This window comes from Carcharodon carcharias, chromosome 10 (assembly GCF_017639515.1).
Source record: "Carcharodon carcharias isolate sCarCar2 chromosome 10, sCarCar2.pri, whole genome shotgun sequence".
In the NCBI taxonomy this organism is placed as follows: Eukaryota; Metazoa; Chordata; class Chondrichthyes; order Lamniformes; family Lamnidae; genus Carcharodon; species Carcharodon carcharias.
This window is the reverse complement of record NC_054476.1, coordinates 96,280,413-96,286,344: the sequence shown is the minus strand read 5'-3', so window position 1 is coordinate 96,286,344 and position 5,932 is coordinate 96,280,413. Positions and strand designations below refer to the sequence as shown.

General features: G+C 47.5%; 1 non-coding gene across 1 annotated transcript; it reads right to left on the bottom strand.

Annotated features, from left to right (window-relative positions):
- Positions 1-1,929: 1,929 nt before the first annotated feature.
- On the bottom strand, positions 1,930-2,036 carry LOC121283674. The gene has a single exon (XR_005944323.1). It is a non-coding gene; the product is annotated as a U6 spliceosomal RNA (small nuclear RNA).
- Between the last annotated feature and the right edge of the window lie 3,896 nt (positions 2,037-5,932).

Here is a 5,932-nt window from a genome sequence, read left to right as displayed (position 1 = left end):
ACCAAGAGGAGTAGATGGAGTTAAGATCAGCCATGATCTAATTGAATAGGCTCCAGGGGAAAAAGTGACCTCCTGCTGTTCTGGTATTGATAAATTGGTGTATTTAATACTATTGAGAGACACTTGGGTAACTCTTTCAAGTTAAAACAATTAAACTAAATTAGCAAAATTAGGATAAATCAAGCACAGCCCCTAATTCAGGTCAGCTGTAAAACTAAGAACAAAGTTTAAAGGAAACTTACAAACTTTAAACCAAAATATGATTAAAGGGGTCAATAAAGCACCCCAGTCCCCGAGGTGCCCACCGAGCACGGAAGGCCTCGAGAGTGCCGTCAAACACCGCGTGCTCCCTCTCCAAGGATACCCGGCCGCGAACGTAGCCGCGGAAGAGGGACAAACAATCGGACGGGATTCCTCTGTCGATCACCCGCTGCCTGGACCTGTTAATGGCCAACTTGGCCAGGCCCAAGAGCAGGTTCACGAGGAGGTCCTCCTCCTTCCCGACCCCCTTCCGTGCCGGGTGTCCATAGATCAGGACCGTGGGGCTGAAGTGCAAACAAAACATTAATAAAAGGTTTTTCAAATAACTAAAAAGGGAGTGCAGCCTACAACACCCTATATAAGCATGATCCACGGACTCCACAAAACCACAAAAAGGGCAAGTGTCCCGGGAGTCCGTGAACCTACACATTCTACGATTATAAGGGACTGCTGCATGCAATACCCTCCAACCCAGGTCCCCGATAGAAAGGGGGAGTACACCTCCGTAGAGGGCCTCCCATCGGGGGCCTCCACCGCCGGACGGCAACAAGGCACGCCAGGGCGTGTCCGGACGGCGGACACGGGCGAGAAAATGGAAGGTGTGCAGCAGCAGTCCATACAAAAAGCTCCTCTTTGCCGTGCCAAAAGGCACAGAGGGCATGTCCCCGAGGCGGCTCATATTGTGGGGCATCAGCACCCGAGGGAGGGTTTGGGGCTTGGGGCCAGTGTAGAATTCCGTCCGAACAGGGGAACGTTAAGCAGGAAGACCACCACGCACCTGGGCACCTTGAGACCTAAAATTACTTCAGGTCCAAGCATGACCAACCTTAGGTCTTGGATGGCATCGGCTGCGACCTGGACACTCACAGACGCGCGACGCGCCAACTCCTGCGGGAGCATCCAGCCCAGTCCTCCGCCACCCAGCATGTCCCCGATCCTGGTCACCCTGGCAGCCACAGCCCTTCGCTCCGCCAACCATTGAAAAGGATGGAGGGGCGGATTCCTGAGCAGCGGCTCTCTGACGATAGCCGCTACTCCTGACGGGGGAGAGCTGCGTCGCGAGGCGACCATGTTCCAGACTTTGATCAGGTCCTGGTAAAAGACGGGCAACGCCTGCAAGGAGTCACCGAGGCCCCTCTGCTCTATAAACAGGAGCTGCACGTCATAATTCAGGCCGTGCACCTGACGGAAGAAATACATCGCCAGGGCACACCATCTTGGAGGAGGCTCGACATAAAGGTATCGCTGCAGGGTCTGAAGGCGGAAAGTCGCCACCTGCGTGCGTAGGCACACTAGCGCCTGACCGCCCTCCCTAAGCGGGAGACTCAGAACTTCAGCAGCGACCCAGTGCAATCTTTTGTCGCAGAAGAAGTCGACTAACAATTTATGGATTTTTGTGACAATGTCCGGGGGAGGGGTCAAAGTGACCAGCCAATACCACAACATGACGGCGATCAGCTGGTTTATGACCAGGACTTGACCCCAGTAAGACAGCACTCGGAGCAGTCCTGTCCAGTGCTGCAGGCGAGCGGTGACTTTTGTCTCCAATTCCTGCCAGTTCGCTGGCCAGGATTCCTCAGCGGGGCAGAGATGGACCCCCAGGTAGAGGATGCTGGTCCTTGGGTAGGGGATCCATCTGCCACGGGCCGACCAGGAGTCCAGAACATTTAAAATATGAAACGCTTCACGAATTTGCATGTCATCCTTGCGCAGCGGCCATGCTAATCTTCTCTGTATCGTTCCAATTTTAGTATATGTGCTGCCGAAGCGAGCACACCAAGAGGAGTAGATGGAGCCATGATCTAAATGAATAGGCTCCAGGGGACCCAGTGACCTCCTGCTGTTCTGGTATTGATAAATTGGTGTATTTAATACTATTGAGAGACACTTGGTTAACTGCACATAGTTTAAAACTGGGATAATTTAATGATGGTCCCATCACTGGTTCCCACACCTGCCACCTGCAACAGCATGCTTGAAGGGCTAGCTGGAAATAATTTACGAAGTGTGGCAGGCAGTTCACAGATTAACCTCTTTGTAAAATGGCAGAATGTGCATGTGATTGGAAAATTAACTTCAATATGGATAAGTGGGAGGTGGTGCATTTTTGTAGGAGGAATAAGGAAGCCACATATTCCTTGGTAATAAAAGCCTAGAGATACAAAGGGATCTAGGGGAATAGATATAGAAGTCACTAAAACCCCTAAAACTAGCATTGCAGGTTAACGGGATTATAAAACAAGCAAACCTCTGGATTGGAAGGTAAGAAATATAACATCGCTATTCAAGAATGAGGGATAGAGAAAGCAGGGAACCACAGGCCAGTTAGCCTAACATCAATCTTTGGAAAGTGCTGGAATCTATTATTAAGGAAGTCTTAACGATATGCTTAGAAAATTAGGCTGAGCATGATTTTGCAAAAGGAAAATTATGTTTGACAAATTTATTAGACTTTTTAAGGATGTAACTAATCGGGTAGATAAAGGGCAACCTGTAGATATAGGATACTAGGGTTTCCAAAAGGCAATCAATAATGTGCCACACAAAAGGTTAATACACAAGATAAGGGTGCATGGAGTCAGGGGTGATATAAGCATGGATAGAGGATTGGTTAATGGAGAGGAAGCAGAGAGTAGGGATAAATTAGGTATTTTCAAGTTGGCAAGCTGTAACTAGTTGAGTGCCGCAAGGATCAGTGCTGGGGCTTCAGCTATTTACAATCTATATTATTGACTTAGACAAAAAAAAAAGAGAATAATGTATCCAAGTTTGCTGACAGTACAAAGCTAGGTGCAAATTTGAGGTGTGAGGAAGACAAAGAAATTGCAAAGAGACAGATGGGTTAAGTAAGATGACAGATGGGGTATAATGTGGTAAGAGTAAAGTTATTCACTGTATAGTAAGAATGAAAAAGCAGGATATTTTTTAAAAGACATGAAACTTCTAAATATTGATGTTCAGAAAGACTTGGGTGTATTCGTACAAGGAACAAAGTTAGTATGCAGGTACAACAAGAGTCTTTCAGAGTGAGGGAATAAGGAAGGGGGGATGGGACTAAGGGGAAAGCTGTTAGAGAGGGAACAGAGCAATGGGGGATGGGATAGAGGGGAGATTATGTCAGAGGGAACAGGGGCGATTGGACTGGGGAGAGTCCTTCAGAGAGAGGGAACAGCGATGATGAGACTGAGGGGAGAGTCTTTGAGAGAGGGAACATGGTGAAAGGGGGATGGGACAGAGGGGAGAGTCCTTCAGAAAGAGGGAATGAGCGATTGGACTGAGGGGAGAGTCCTTCAGAGAGAGGGAGCACGGGCGATGGAGAATTAGGACAGGGGATTGGAAATGCGATGAGGTCTCTCAGAGTGAGGGCACGTAGCCTAAATACTAAATCATTTGTAACATTAAACCTCATGCCAACCATAACACTAACCCTATACCTAACTTCAACCCTAATCTTACCCCATCTCTAATTCTAACCCTAAAACTTAAACCCAAGCCTAACACCAGTGCTAGTCCAACCCAATCAAAACTCCAATCCTAGCCCTAAATCTTACCATAACCTCTTTCATCCCCAATTTTTCATACCACCAGTGGAAGCTGCGCTTTTAGCTAACTAGGATCTTATCTCTAGAGGTCCCGCCAACCTGAATTAATTCTTCCACCCCAACCTATTATTGTGAGTAACACTCATTATCTCTTTATGAAGCCCAAGATCCCATTTGCTTTGCTAACCACTCTCTCAAGATGCTCTGCCACCTTCAGAGATTGATGCATGTAAGTGGCATGTACCTGCGACCTTCACTTCTTCCAAGATTTTGAGGTCAGTAGATACTGCTTTTGTCTTCTTGAGAGCTGCTCATAACTTCACTCATATCGGGCGCCGGTGACACAAGTTGCCTGAAGGATGGACCTGGATAGGATGAAGCAGAGGGGGCAGGGAGCGAGGCTGTCTGGGTGCCCTTTAAATATCGCACCTGGATCTTTGAGCCCATGCAGTAATGGTAAGGAGGGTGACTTCCTGTGCACCCCTGCCACAAGATTTGTTGTGTTCTGCACGGACACAGGAGTAATGAGCTGAACAGTGCAAGGTTACACGTATTCAGCCGTCCCACCCCCTAGTGGGAATCATTCATATTTCCATGCCTGCCACTGAACTTGACTTCAGAGTGGAAGATTCCAGCCTTGACGTGGAAAACATTATGGGGCTGTGGGGAAAGGACAGGCTAGAAAAACTAATTGAATAGGTCTTTCAATGAGCCAGCAAGGCGCAATGGGCTGAATGGCCTCTTTCTGTGCTGTATGAATCTAAGTACAGCAACCAGTGTGTGACTGAGATCCTCGCTTCATAAGCCATGTTAATGGTAATGGTAACAGGTGCTATGCCTGTTGCTACCAATCAATGCTACCTTTTCAGAACAATGCCAATTTAGGATATTCAGTGTTTTGCATGCTTGTAACTGGCTGGATCTAAACTTAGTTATTGCCTTGCAGAGACTCCACAATGAGCATCTCTGGGCTGCGACTTGCAGGCTGGGTTTCCCAAGAGCTGGGTTTAAGGGTCTGAGTCTCCAGGAGGGTGTTAACATTTTGCTGGGGTTAATGTTGGCCAGACTGTGGACTTTGTGGTGAGCTAAGGGACAGTACAGGAAGCTGCATCTGCTGAGATAAGGCTGCCAGCAGAATGACTGTGACCGACTGTTAAAAACACCACTGTTTTTGTTTTTCTCTCAAGCTAAGATGTGGTTTTATTTGATCATGCTTGGGTCAGCATCAAAGGATATTTATCAGCATTTAACACTCTCTTGGCCAGCTTCAAAATAATTGTCATGCAAACACATAGCCATCAGTGAAATTAAACCAATCTGCAGTGCAAGGACATTGCCTGGACCCATATAGGGGCAGAGCAAGAGGTGGCTAAATCTAAAGCTATCCTACTTTGGCTCAGGATTGTGACTTGACACTTCAAAGTTTACAGCCAAGGAGATTGCAGGCTGAGGAAGTGACATGGGATTTACTGCATAAGGTTCTTTTCAATTCATTTATAGGATGTGGGAGTTGCTGGCAAGACCATCCCTCATTGACCTTGGTGAGCCGCCTTGTTGGATACCACTGAGTGATTTGCTAGATCATTTCAGAGGGCAGTTTAGAGTTAACCACATTCCTCTAGGTTTGGAGTCAAAGGTAGACCAGGCCAAAGTACAACAGATTTTCATTCCTAAAGGCTATTACTGAATCAAATGGGGTTTTACAATCCACTGATTTCATGGTAACCATTACTGATATTGGCTTTTTAATTCCAGATTCATTTATTCAACTGAATTTAAATTCCTGTGCTGCCATGGTGGGATTTGAACTCGTGTCTCTAGATCATTTGTCCAGGTCTCCGAATTACAGGACTGAATTATATCAGATGGGCGTGGGGCTGCGGCTTGAGAGACCATGGCAGGAGGCAATGTGGGAAGGGGGTAACAACTTGGGGGTGGGGTGGGGATGGGGGAAGGGGTGGCTATCTAATGGGCTCAGCAGGCCTGTTAAGTAGGGATCCCACCCAGGAAAACCTGAGGGGCTGGCTACTTGGTGTAGGCCTCTACTGCCCGCCGGTTAAAGCCCAGTGGCATGAGGCACTTAAGTGGGTATTAATTGCCAACTTAAGGGTCTCAATAGGGCCAATGGT